We start from the raw sequence: 13,932 nt of genomic DNA, 5'->3' as shown, positions 1-13,932 counted from the left end.
TTCATGCCCTGGTCTGGGAGGATCCCACATGCTGTGGAGCGGCTGGGCCCGTGAGCCATGGCCGCTGGGCCTGCGCGTCTGGAGCCTGTGCTCCACAACGGGAGAGGCCACAACAGTGAGAGGCCCACGTACCGCAAAAAAAAAAAAAAAAAAAGGATTAGAGACCTAAATGTAAGATCGGGCACTATAAAACTCTTAGAGGAAAACGTAGGAAGAACGCTCTTTGACATAAATCACAGCAAGATATTTTTTGATCCACCTCCTAGAGTAATGGAAATAAAAACAAAAATAAACAAATGGGACCTAATCAAACTTAAAAGCTTTTTCACAGCAAAGGAAACCATAAACAAGACCAAAAGACAACCCTCAGAATGGGAGAAAATATTTGCAGATGAAGCAACTGAGAAAGGATTAATCTCCAAAATATATAAACAGCTCATGCAGCTCAACATTAAAAAAACAAACAACCCAATCCAAAAATGGGCAGAAGACCTAAATAGACATTTCTCCAAAGGAGATATACAGATTGCCAGCAAACACATGAATGGATGCTCAACATCCCTAATCATTTGAGAAATGCAAATCAAAACTACAATGAGGTATCACCTCACACCAGTTAGAATGGGCATCATCAATAAATCTAGAAACAACAAATTTTGGAGAGGGTGTAGAGAAAAGGGAACCCTCTTGTACTGTTGGTGGGAATGTAAATTGATACAGCCACTATGGAGAACAGTATGGAGGTTCCGTAAAGAACTAAAAATAGTATTACCATATGACCCAGCAATCCCACTACTGGACATATACCCAGAGAAAACCATAATTCAAAAAGACACATGCACCCCAATGTTCATGGCAGCACTATTTACAATAGCCACGTCATGGAAGGAACCTAAATGCCCATCGAAAGATGAAAGGATAAAGAAGATGAGGTACATATATACAATGGAATATTATTCAGCCATAAAAATGAACGAACTTGGGTCATTTGTAGAGACGTGGATGCATCTAGAGACTGTCATACAGAGTGAAGTAATTCAGAAAGAGAAAAACAAATATTGAATATTAACGCATATATGTGGAACCAAGAAAATGGTACAGATGAACCAGTTTGCAGAGCAGAAATTGAGACACAGAAGTAGAGAAAAAATGAATGGACACCAAGGGGGGAAAGAGTCAGAGGGTGGGCATTGTGGTGTGATGAATTGGGAGACTGGGATTGACATGTATACACTGATGTGTATAAAATGGATGACTAATAAGAAAACATAAATAAATAAAAAATAAACGTTAAAAAAAAAGGTACTTGACAGCAGTCAAGCTATTAAATCTTTTAGGGCCTCTTTTATTATTGATCAGTAAAGAAAGTGGGTTGAATTTGATAACATCTGAGCTTTCGTCAACCTTATGATTCTGTTGGTCACCCATTGTATTAGAGTTATCAGTGTCATGTGTCATGTTTACAGAATTCTTAGGCTAGCCTGGGCTTTAGAGATCATCTAACCAAACTGAGTAATTTTACTAACTAGGAATGTGATGGATTAAATGATTTACTTTTCATCGAATAAATTATCCAGCAACAGGACCAGATTATGGACTTTCTCCTAAGGCAAATAACTTCAAAGTGAATATCATTAGTTGCTAACAAATCCAATGAATGATTTAGTAAGGGGAATGCTAGCAGGTATTAGTTAAAATGATATTTTCTGGATTTCTCTAAGTTTAAAAATCAAATCTTGTCAGCCCAAATTTGTGAATTACATTTACACCTTTTTTTAGTTCATTTTAAAAAATCCATAAAGCATTTAAACTTATATTTGAATATGTGAACTAAAACCATAGGGTAAACTTAAGTTATGAGGCAAGAGTAATGTGGATTTCAGATGTTTCAAAGTGCAGCTGGCTATATGCTGTAAAATATTTACGGTTCTGGGTTACACTGTGTTTTCCCCCAGGTTTAATTGCTTCTTTCAGCATGTTTCTGTATTGAATGATAATTCAGTTAACCTCTGTTTGTCGCCTTATCTTTCGTATTTTGGAATTAATTTTATAATTTCTCTGGATCACATCTGACCGTCTGTCTTGTCTCCACAATACTCTCACACTCCACTCTGGCTTCATGTGTCTCCTATGGTCTAATTCTCTCAGCCCTAAATAGTGCTTACATTTTATCAGGGAACAGCACTCCCATTTGCTTTGTCCCAGAGGGATGAGACTATTAGGAAGGAGTGGGCAGGGATGAGGGCATGTTGAGGATGAGGTGATGAGAGAAAAAGAGCAGAAACAAAGTGCTCCTGAGGGAAGAAGTGAGTAGAGTCATAGCTGTTGGGCCAGCCTACTGAGCTTCTCCAGAAAAGGACTGCCACAGCTGCCTTGAGTTGTCTCTGGGTCTCCTCAGTATGAGGACTCTTGTTGTGGGGTTTTGAACTATGTTACAGGCACTCTCTTCCAATATATGTGTAATGTCAGTTTCACTTATCCGCATTTGAGTTTGCTTTCCCATAGGCATGCCATTTTTAAGTGTCCCTGTACATAGAACTAAGGTGCTTAAACTAGAGAATCAGCAGTAGAATTTCCAATTCACAACAGAATTTCCACTGCACAGAATACGGTCTCATCAGCCTGGTACTACATCCGGTTATCCCTCTTATCATTCAACTAAAGCGTCCTCCAGCTTTAAGTTCACAGCACTTCTTGTTTTTAAAGCTGGTGGCTGCTGGTGGCCCTCTGTTCCCTGTCCTTTCCATTTGTAGAGGCACTTCCTCCTTCTGTAAGCTCTCTCTTCTACTCTGTGCATTTCTTGGGCACTTTTGGTTGCCTCTCTGACTGTTTTGGTCTCCCTTTTTGGCTTTTTTGCCCATTCCTCAAATTATCATTTGATTGTTTATTTTTGCTTGCTTTGTTTTATTTTGTTTTGTTTTCCTTTCAGGATTTTGTTCTCAGCTTCTTCTTTTCTTATCTACATGTTCTCTCTGGGCCATTTCTACAGCTTCAATCTCTATTGCTAATCCTTATGCCATACCTTCCCAGGACCTTAGCCTGTGCCTCCAGCCTATTTAAAAATTTCCTCTATCTCCTAAGCAACATATGTTTGATATATACATTTGAAATAAGATCCATTTGATTATTACTTCCTACTTATGTGACCCATAAGCACCACCCTCAAGACCTAAATGCCATTTTCTGCCCCAAATCATCTCCTCCTTTTCCCCCTGTCTCAGGGAATAACACAATCCTTTTCTACACTCAGAACACCTCATCGCCCTCCATCTGCAGTTGGTCATTGAGAACTGTCAGTTCTGCAGTTTCCATATCTCTCCTTTACCACTCCTACCCCTCTAGTCCAGGCTGCTGCCATCTCTTTCTTTCTTTCTCTCTTTTTTTTTTTAATTTAATTTATTTTTTGGCTGCGGTGGGTCTTCACTGCTGTGCACAGGCTTTCTCTAGTTGTGGTGAGTGGGGGCTACTCTTCGTTGTGGTGCACGGGCTTCTTATTGTGGTGGCTTCTTTTGTTGTGGAGCACGGACTCTAGGCGCACGGGCTTCAGTAGTTGTGGCACGTGGGCTCAGTATTTGTGGCTCGTGGACTCTAGAGCGCAGGCTCAGTAGTTGTGGTGCACAGGCTTAGTTGCTCCCCAGCATGTGGGATCTCCCCGGACCAGGGACTGAACCTGTGTCCCCTGCATTGGCAGGCAGATTGTTAACCATTGTGCCACCAGGGAAGTCCCATGCTCTCTCTTTCTATAATGGCCATTTTGGGGTGTGTGCTCCAATCCCTGACTCTGCCATATTAATGGTTGTCAGTAGGTGGTCCCCAGACCAGTTTAATCAACATCACATGGGAGCTTGTTTGAAATGGAAATTCTCCAGAGCTTAAACATCATAAACTCTGGGGGTGGGCCTAGATCTCTGTGCTTTAACAAGCCCTCCAGGTAGCTTTGGTGTTCACTGAAGTGTGAGAACCTCTCACTAACCTCATTGTCCAACTCACTTCACGTTCATCCTACTGAACTATTGTCATTTACCCACCATGCCAGCCTCTCTACAGCCACAGGGCCTTTGTACATGCTGCTTCCTCCTCCTCTTCCCCTGGCTGACTCCTTCCCATCCCTCAGGCTCTAGTGAGGTGCCATTTCCCCTGGGGAGCCTCCCCCAATACCCAGGGCTCAAGTAGGGGCTTGTCCTAAGTGTCCCACAGTGTTCTGCAGCAACGTATACTTTTCATTGACCTCCATTATCCTAATTGCTTGTTACTTGCCTGTCATATCCTCTAGAAACTGCCAGAGGATTTGGATCATGTTTATTCTATTCACTAAAGCTTTCCCAGCAACTAGGATTATTCCAGGCACATAGTAGGTGATCCACACAAAAAAAGTTTTGGGCAAATCATTCTGGTTTGAGGCCTTTTTCACTCTGGGTTCATGTTGCCCTACAGCTACACGTTGAAACTACTCCAGATTGGCAGTCTTTTCTAATTCCCCAAACCTGCTTTTTACCCTGTATTCCAGGCCTCTGCCATATCAGCTAACGCATCTGAGCTGGTGACTGTGATGTTATCCTTGATCCTTCTTTCTCACCCGCTCCTCCTCCCAACCAGATTAAGACAGTCAGTAGGCCTCTTGAGAAAAAATTATGTGGAAGTCTGTTATTAATTATAGAGAAGCCTAACAATTCAGTCTGGCAGAAAACCCTTCAAGTCAGCTACTCTCCTCCATTCTTTGCCAAGACTACTCAAGGTGGGCAGGTAGTTACTGGCCAGATATTTACGTAATGGCTTCGTTTTGTTGCCTTTGTTCTTTTCTGGTCCCAACTAATTGCTTGGGAGTGCCACTGTTATTTCTTCACTTCTGATAGGAACCTTCTTTACTGATATGTAAAATTTAGGTAATGGCGGAATTTACTGGTGTTGCTGTCCTGTGGTTCCTTTTCCCTTTCTCTCTCTCTCTCTCTCTTTCCAAATCAGCAAATTCCCACCCCCCAACTTTTCTAAATAAATTCTTAGGTAGAACTTCATTTTGTAAAATAGATAAAGCTGTTTTTTTTTAATAAGGATACATTTATTTTCCAATGTGTAGCTTTAACTTATTAAAAATCAAAGTATTCCTTAAAAAATTAAAATTACCATATGATCCTGCAATCCCACTTCAGGAGATATATCCCAAAGAACTGAAGCAGTCTTGAAGAAATACTTCAATGTATCTCCATGTTCAAAGTAGCGCTCTTCACTATAGACAAGAGGTAAAAGCAACCCAGATGTCCTTCAACGGACAAATGGATAACAAAATGTTTATGTATGTGTACATACAAATGTATATACATATAATGGAATATTATTCAGCCTTAAGAAGGAAGGAAATTCTAACACATGCTATAACATGAGTAAACCTTGAGGACATTATGTTAAGTGAAATAGGCCAGTCACAAGAAGGAAAATTCTGTATAATTCCACTTTTATGAGGTATCTAGAGTAGTCAGACTCATAGAAACAGAAAGAACAGTGGCTGCTAGAGGATGGAGGTGTCGTTTAATGGAAATAGAGTTTCAGTTTCAAAACGAAAAAGTTCTGGAGGTTGCTTGCACAACAATGAGAATATATTTAACACAACTAAATTGTACACTTAAAAATGGTTAAAGTGGGCTTCCCTGGTGGCGCAGTGGTTGAGAGTCCACCTGCCGATGCAGGGTACACGGGTTCGTGCCCCGGTCCGGGAAGATCCCACATGCCGCGGAGCGGCTGGGCCCGTGAGCCATGGCTGCTGGGCCTGCGCGTCCGGAGCCTGTGCTCCGCAACGGGAGAGGCCACAACAGTGAGAGGCCCGCGTACCGGGAAAAAAAAAAAAGGTTAAATTGGTAAATTTTATCTTATAGGTATTTTGCCACTATTTTCTTAAAAAGTAAATGTACAAGAAAAAAAAGTCAATGTATGAGAATGAGTTTGAGGATCACAAATATTTGAAATTTGGGGTCATGGGTGGCCATTCATTTTTAACATTCAATGTGTGTTCTGGTTTGGTTGTATAGTATTTTTTTTAAAAGTCCTGTAGCCTGGAGACTTCTTCCTCGATCCCCCGGCTCCCCACCTTTTTAAAAAAAACAGCTTGCCATATAATCCCAGGCTATTCGCCTTTTAAAGATCTCAGGAATTGCATTGAATCTGTAGATTACCTTGTATAGTATAGTCATTTTGACAACATTGATTCTTCCAATCCAACAGCATGCTATATCTTTCCATCTGTTTGTGTCATCTTTGATTTCTTTCATCAGCATCTTATAGTTTTTGGAGTACAGGTCTTTCACCTCCTAAGGTAGGTTTATTCCTAGGTATTTTATTCTTTTTGATGCGATGGTAAATGGGGTTGTTTCCTTAATTTCTGTTTCTGATCTTTCGTTGTTAGTGTATAGAAATGCAACAGACTTCTGTGTATTAAATTTTGTATCCTGCAACTTTACTGAATTCATTGATGAGCGCTATTAGTTTTCTGGTAGCATCTTTACTACCTGAGGCAATCCCTTTACTATTCAATGCAATTCCTATCAAATTACCAATGGCATTTTCACAGAACTAGAACAAAAAAATTTTTCAATTTGTATAGAAACACAAAAGACCCCAAATAGCCAAAGCAATCTTGAGAAAGAAAAATGGAGCTGGAGGAATCAGGCTCCCTGACTTCATACTATACTACAAAGCTACAGTATTCAGCAGTATGGGACTGGCACAAAAACAGAAATATAGATCAGTGGAACAGGATAGAAAGCCCAGAAATAAATGCGTGCACCTGTGGTCAATTAATCTGCGACAAAGGAGGCAAGAATATATTATGGAGAAAAGATTGTCTCTTCAATAAGTGGTGCTGGGAAGACTGGACAGCTACATGTAAATGAATGAAATTAGAACATTCTCTAACACCATGCACAAAAATAAGCTCAAAATGGATTAAAGATCTAAATGTAAGACCTGATATTATAAAACTCCTAGAGGAAAATATAGGCAGAACACTCTTTGACATAAATTGCAGCAATATCTTTTTGGATCCTTCTCCTGTAGTAATGGAAATAAAAACAAAAATAAACAAATGAGACCTAATTAAACTTAAAAGCTTTTGCACAGCGAAGGAAACCATAAAGAAAATGAAAAGGCAACCCACAGAATGGGAGAAAATATTTGCAAACGATGTGACCGACAAGGGATTAATTTCCAAAATATACAAACAGCTCATGCAGCTCAATATCAAAAACAAAAACAAAACCCAATCAAAAAATGGGCAGAATATCTAAGTAGGCATTTCTCCAAAGAAGACATACAGATGGCCAAAAAGCACATGTAAATATGCTCAACATCGCTAATCATTAGAGAAATGCAAATCAAAACCACAATGAGGTATCACCTCACACCAGTCAGAATGGCCATCATCAAAAAGTCTACAAACAATAAATTCTGGAAAGGGTGTGGAGAAAAGGGAACCCCCTACATTGTTGATGGGAATGTAAATTGGTATAGCCACTATGGAGAACTGTATGGAGGTTCCTTAAAAAAGTAAAAATAGAGCTACCATATGACCCAGCAATCCCACTCCTGGGCATATATCCAGAGAAAACCATAATTCAAAAAGAGTCATGCACCCCAATGTTCACTGCAGCACTATTTACAATAGCCAGGACATGGACGCAACCTAAATTTCCATCAACAGAGGAATGGGTAAAGAAGATGTGGTACATATATGCAATGGAATATTACTCAGCCATAAAAAAGAATGAAATAATGCCATTTGCAGCAACATGGATGGACATAGAGATTGTCATACTGAGTGAAGTAAGTCAGACAGAGAAAGACAAATATCATATGATATCACTTATATGTGGAATCTACAAAAAGTGTACAAATGAACTTATCTACAAAACAGATATAGGGTTACAGATGTAGAAAACAAACTTATGGTTACCAGGGGGTAAGTGGTGGGGGGGAATAAATTGGAAGACTGAGATTGACATATACACACTGCTATATATAAAATAGATAACTAGTAAGGTCCTACTGTGCAGCAGAGAGAACTCTACTCAATACTCTGTAATGGCCTATATGGGAAAAGAATCTTAAAAAGAATAGATATATGTATATGTAAAAAAACATCTCAGGAGAATACTAAATTAAATTGGAAACATAAGTTCAACCTTTGCTGATGTGTTAAAATTTGTTCTATATCACATTAGAATTTTTTTTGGTCAATTATTCTTTTTAACACTAATTCAATGTTTCTAAAAAAAAAATGGGAGGCAAGTGTTTTGTATCTCTTGCAAAAACTCCATAAAACCTTAAAGTTTTGGTGAACCACGCTTTGAACACCACTGCTCTAATAGACTACACTAGTTTCCTACTTGGTTTCCACCTCTCTCCATCAGTTCTCCACACATCTGCTAGACTCACCTTTTTAAAACATAGAACTGACTTTGACATTTCTCTGTTCAAACATCCTCAGCATAACTTTATCTCTGTAGTGTGGTGCTCAGCCCCAGCTGTACCAGGTTAGCACTGAGAATTGTCACTTCAGGACCTTCCCCAGGTCAAATAATTCAAATCTCTTAGGATGGGGTCTGAGTATATCTCAGATGCTCCTCTAGTGTAAGGTGCAGCCAGAATTGAGAAGAACTGACTTAGAGGAAATTGTACACACTCCTTAACATGCCTCACAAGACCCTCAGGATTTCATCTTTCCGCAGTTGTGCTTAACTTCAACATGGCCCTGCATACATTGGATCAAATGAGATTCCCTGGGCACATGCTCTAACCCCTTCCTCCTGCTTGGGCTGCTTCCTCTGACTCTAGCCTTTTCCATTGTATCCACTGACAGATTGACATTACACCTTGGAAACACAGTTCAAGTATCACCAATTTCATGTTGGTTCTTCCCTTCCTTTAACACCTCCCTCTCTCTCTCTTCTGATCGATGAATAAACTCTACTGTAATCATAGCATTTTCTTTTCATCTCTGCCTCACCAGCTGTCTGACTTATTATTGATGTGTATCCCCTGGATAAGTTTCCTTACTCCAATGAATGAATGAACAAATAAATGAATAAAGAGAACATCTATCACATTCCTAAGAATTCTGATCATTCTACCTCTATTTACCAATTTATATTCTGTAGTGCTTTTAGACATTAATTATCTATAATTTGCATCTCAAAAAAGTGCCCCTGAGTAGTTACCAGTTGACTGGACTCAAATCCAGAGTCCTCTATAAATCCCAAGCTCATCTCACCAATCCCTTTTTTACTTGGAGCTATTCTCTGGGTTTAGGTGGAGACAGTGTAGCTAAAAGGTCAGATAATCTGAGCTCATGACTGTGTACTCTGTAGAGATTTTGAGGCTGGTGTTAGACTCTAATTAGAAACTTGAGGCCTTTATACCTTGTCTGTTGTCCTGTATTTCTACAGATTCCTTGTCATCAAACTACTGTCCCTCTAGAAGTTTAAGCATCTGAGTTCTTGTTAAGGCTTCATGATTTGATTTTCCTGCCATTCCTCTTCCCCCGAGATTTTAACATTTGGAATATTGCAGAGCCAACACAAAAGACGGGATTGCAGCTAAGAGATTATAAACAGACCCAGTTAGTATAGCTCAGTCAGAGAGGGAAAGATGAAAACCAGTGTCTAAATACCTTACCCATACCACGTAAAACACAACCCATGGCAGTCTGGAAAATGAGTAGAGAATGGCATATTATTCAAATATATTAATGTGAAATTCCTGACATGGTGGTACTCCAGCACCTCCAATATTTCTGCTTCAGGAGTCTTAATGCAATTCGTGGTGAATGCTGTGTTTGTTGTGTCACTGTGTTGGTAATAGAAATGACAATGTGACTTTGTCCCCACTCTCATGCTTTGCACGTCAATTTTATCTCAGTTGAAACTTGATTATTCAGTGGCCCTGACTGTGCAAACTCAGTGTCGTGCACATTTCATGAGGTATGAAGCCAGGGAGAGGCAAGTGGCTTTCAGATGCCTGCACACTTTTCCCAGTCCTGTGTCCTATGGGTTATTTTCTCCTTCATAATGATGATATTGGAAATAAACTTTAAATTAGACGTTAATGGAATGGTTATTGAGCTGCACATTGTGTATCTTTGTACCTATTAACATCACAATCAACAGAACATTCCAGAGTACCCTGCAATTATAATTGATTCAGCAAGGCAATGATTTCCAACTGGCTGAGGAGCTCCTTTATGATGTGATAAAAATCGATTATGGGCAAGAGGCATGAGAATGTCAACTAGTGACTCAGACTCCTCCCCATGATGCCCATTTAAAGCAGGTAGCTTGAGACTATGTGACTGACCCTGTTTCTTCATAAGTACCACCATGATGTCTGGCATCTGTGTGGAGAGTAACGGCAGGCACACCTGTGAAGACTGAGCCTCAGGATGGAAACCCCACTGACCCTCTTCTCTCCTCTCCAGCCATATGCCACATAGAAACCTTGGTTTGAGGCAAACAATGGAATAGATATGTTAACTGAAAGAGCTTCTATTATAAATCATTTCTTTTGATTTTGGTACAGATTTATGGGAGCTGTTTGAGAAACAGTTTAGAGCCTGATTCAAAATTGAATTTTCTGTCTTTTAGACACATGGAAGTTCCTTTCAATTTGGCTTTTGTAAAGATACTTGGTTCATTCCTGGACTTCACTAGTTCTAACAAGGTTTTAACAATCCCCAGGGTGGTGGCGGTGGGGACATGGAGATAAAGAAGGAAGAAGACCATGGAAAATTTTGTTGGATCTTTTAAGGCAGAAACAAGAAGCAATTAACCTCATCCAGAGGGAAAAATAGACTATAATTTAGCTTGTGTTGATGTTGTCTTACGGAGAGTGAAACAGGGTCATTAGTGGCGAGACAGTAGTTAAGGAAAGAGCGTGGATTTTGGAGTAATGAAGACTTAGATTCCCATCTTAATTCTTCCAATTAATAGCAGGTATGTGATCATAGGAGTTTGGTCATGTCATTCTGAGTTTGTTTCCTCATTTGTAAAATAGTGTCTTTCTGGTTAGGATTGCCATGCAGCTTAGATAACATGGATAAAGACTAAGTGTGTAGCGAATGTAAAATCAATGGTATATGCTCTTATTCTGCACTGTTATTGTTGAGGGGAGGTTATTAAAATTAAAGTAGGTCATCTGTATCTGGATGCAGGGGAGTGTGTGGGTAGGACTTAGAAACTTAGTTCATAAAGGGAAAGTGTCCAAGATGGGAGGCTAATGCTGGAGAGATGTCAGATCCAAGTAGGGAGCAAATGTATGCCTTGGCATCTGAGGATTCAACTCCAAGCGCAAAGGAGGCAAAGACTGAGAGGAGCGAGGTGGCTGAGCGGTAGATGAGTCCTGACACATTTCACGGTCATCGTTCTCCTCCCTAGTGCTGGTTTGAAAAGCCCTGGATCCCATGCCTGAGGGTGTTTCAGGTGATGAAACCCAGTTCTGTGACATATGCAGAGCTGCTGACCTGCTAAATGGTATCCAGTAAAGACCAGTTATTTTCTCAGTCTTTTCTATGAAATGCAAAAGGAATCATGCTGCTTGCCATCATGTGAAAATTTTATTGGGCTGCAGCTAAGGATGGGGCAAACCTTGATCAGGAAGGAGACATGCAGAAGTGGAGTGGGCACTCATTGGATCACAAGGATTCAAGCCCGGAGTACTCATTCATCAACTCATGTAAATGACTTTGCCTCCTGAGCCTTAGTTTCTTCATATTTAAGTAGGGGACAGTAATGCCCATATGCCTAGTGTATGGATGTCATGAAGCTCAAAGTTAGAGATAATGGATGATAAAGCACACTGTAAACTGTAAACAATCATGTGAGGATGTGAGGAATTTTTAATGTGCCCAAACACCTCTTGTAGCTGTGATATCCATCTAAAACTCAACAGCCTCATCATATTGATGTATTGATTTGTTTCTTTTTGCAAATATATGGCCACTAAGGTACAGAATAAGAAGACACCAGTAATTCATCATATTCAAACAGATATTTGTATTCACTATGTCTATATTAGCTTAATAAGTAACTTCATTAGTGGTATGTTCTTGGAAACGAGCGTTGCCAACAAGCTTTTCATTAGAGAAAATAAAAAATGAAATTCTTTGAATGATACTAATATGACATTTTTGTATTATTTGCTTCACTCTGCAAGTTGGTATCTCAATCAGTATAATTCATTCATTTATTCTGTCATCTCACTTTTTAAGTGTTTTTATGTGCTGACATTCCTCTTTTATATTTATACTCACTTATAAATAATGTCTTTTTTGTTGACAACTTCCAAGTTAATTTCTTTAGATGCAACCTCCCCCTTAAATTCCAGACTCATACATCCAACTGCCTACAATGCATTCCCACTTGAATGTCTAATAGCCACTTCAAATTCAACTCCCCCAAGACTGAACTTTTAATTTGCTACCATCCCCTGCAAAAGTGTTCCTCCTATTGTGTTTCAACAAATAGCTACTCCATTTTTCCAACTGCTCTGACCCCAAACTTGGGGGTCACCCTTGATTTCTTCCTTTTGTCACACTCTGCATGAATTCATCAGCAAATACTATTGGCTCTAGTTTCATAATATATCCAATCTGGCTACTTCCCACTATCTCCACTGTTTCTACACTAATTTCTTGTTCAGTTTAGGGTAATTCTTCCAAATTGATCTCTCTGCTTCTTCTGTTTTCACATTTCCCCACTCCTGCAGACACAGACCATTCTTACCACAGCAGCCAGAGTGAGCTCTGTGATACAATACAGATCATGCCACGTTTTTGCTACAATCCTTCTAATGACATTCCATTTCACTCAGGGTATAAGGTGCTATATGATCTGCCCTATTTCTTACTTCCCATCTTATCTCCTAATATTCTTCCCCTTGCTTACTTTGCTCTTGCCTCAGTGGCCTTCCTGCTATTGATCAAACATGCCCGTCATATTGGGTACATAAGGAGGAACGGAGGAGGGCCTTCCAGAAGGAGAGGACAGCCTCTTCAAAGTCATAATTCTTAAAGAACTTGGCATAATTGGAATTTCAGTGCCTCTGGAGGTAAGGCTTTACAAAAGATACAGGCTCAGCCAGGTAATGAATAGTCTGGTTTGCCATGTCCGAGAGGTTCGACCTTATCCCAACAGGTAATGAGTAGCCAGTAAAGAGTTTTAGGCAGAAGAGTGACATAATCAGATTTGCATTTTAGGAAATTACAGTGGAAGATGTATTGAAGCAGGGTGACCCGTTGGGAGGACATGGCAATGGCACAGGCCAGGGAAGTTAAAGGCCCTATCTATGGATGGGACATTGGAAATAGAAGAAGATGATCAAAAGTATTTTAGGAAGTAGAACATGACCCACTATAGACATTAAATAACCATTGGTCAAAATCAACAGAATAAAAGTTTGTCACCATCTAGTTTTTAGAGTAGGTATCAGTGGGAAAAATTCAGATCATTGAGGCAAAAAAACTACATAGAAACCAGTTTAGAAACCTTAAATTAGCCAATAAAACCGCAGTCTTATAAATGACCAAATCACGTCTTTTGATGCAGTATTCTCTGGTTAGACTCTATAGTATATTTAATTGTGAATTTCAAGACATCTCATTTGATTGCCCCTCTAGGAGGAACTGAGTCAAGTGATATACGACTTCTTATTGGTTTGCTTATTTTATTAGACACTTTTTTCATTTCTGGAACTTGTTCCCAGATGTATCATTTTCCATTTCAGACATCATAAATATGTACATAAATATTTTTAAAAGTTTCTTTTTATTCAGGTTGAATATGTGCCATATAATGGATATTAGCTCTAACTGAAAAGTACCTAAAGTAATAAACTAATGAACTGCTCTGGGCTTTAAGCTTAAATTACCCCAAATAGCATCAGGAATAGAGTGTG

The sequence above is a fragment of the Grampus griseus genome, assembly GCF_964374135.1.
Source record: "Grampus griseus genome assembly, chromosome: 5".
Classification (NCBI taxonomy): Eukaryota; Metazoa; Chordata; class Mammalia; order Artiodactyla; family Delphinidae; genus Grampus; species Grampus griseus.
This window is presented reverse-complemented; position numbering follows the sequence as displayed.